The 817-nt window shown below is 40.1% G+C and overlaps 1 non-coding gene across 1 annotated transcript; it reads left to right on the forward strand.

Moving 5' to 3' along the window:
- The first annotated feature begins 692 nt into the window (after positions 1 to 692).
- On the forward strand, positions 693 to 796 carry LOC127740988 (small nucleolar RNA R71). The gene has a single exon (XR_008001843.1). It is a non-coding gene; the product is annotated as a small nucleolar RNA R71 (small nucleolar RNA).
- Positions 797 to 817: the final 21 nt, after the last annotated feature.

Consider the following 817-nt stretch of genomic DNA (forward strand, 5'->3'; position numbering starts at 1 on the left):
GAGGAGTTTCAATGACTTTCTTACTCAGCTGGCCTACTTGTGCCTCCAGATTTCTGCTGGAGGATCTTGTTTTATTCATGAAACTGAAAGTGGTCTTTGACAGATCATAGACTAGATTGGCTAAATTAGAAGTGTTTTGTTCAGAATTCTCTATCTGTTGTTGAGAAGATGATGGATATGGCTTGCTATTGCTCAGCCTATTGCGTCCACCATTAAAGCCTTGTTGAGGCTTTTGTTGATCCTTCCATGAGAAATTTGGATGATTTCTCCATGATGAATTATAGGTGTTTCCATAAGGTTCACCCATGTAGTTAACCTCTACCATGACAGGGTTCTCAGGATCATAAGCTTCTTCAGAAGCTGCCTCTTTAGTACTATTGGATGCATGTTGCCATCCATTCAGACTTTGAGAGATCATGTTGACCTGCTGAGTCAACACTTTGTTCTGAGCCAATATGGCATTCAGAGCATCAATTTCAAGAACTCCTTTCTTCTGAGGTATCCCATGATTCACGGAATTCCTCTCAGAAGTGTACATGAACTGGTTGTTTGCAACCATGTCAATGAGTTCTTGAGCCTCTTCAGGCGTTTTCTTTAGGTGAATAGATCCACCTGCAGAATGGTCCAATGACATTTTCGAAAATTCAGATAGACCATAATAGAATATATCTAATATGGTCCATTCTGAAAACATGTCAGATGGACATCTTTTGGTCAGCTACTTGTATCTTTCCCAAGCTTCATAGAGGGATTCACCATCTTTTTGTTTGAAGGTTTGAACATCCACTCTCAGCTTGCTCAGCTTTTGAAGAGGAAA

This window comes from Arachis duranensis, chromosome 7 (assembly GCF_000817695.3).
Source record: "Arachis duranensis cultivar V14167 chromosome 7, aradu.V14167.gnm2.J7QH, whole genome shotgun sequence".
NCBI lineage: Eukaryota > Viridiplantae > Streptophyta > Magnoliopsida > Fabales > Fabaceae > Arachis > Arachis duranensis.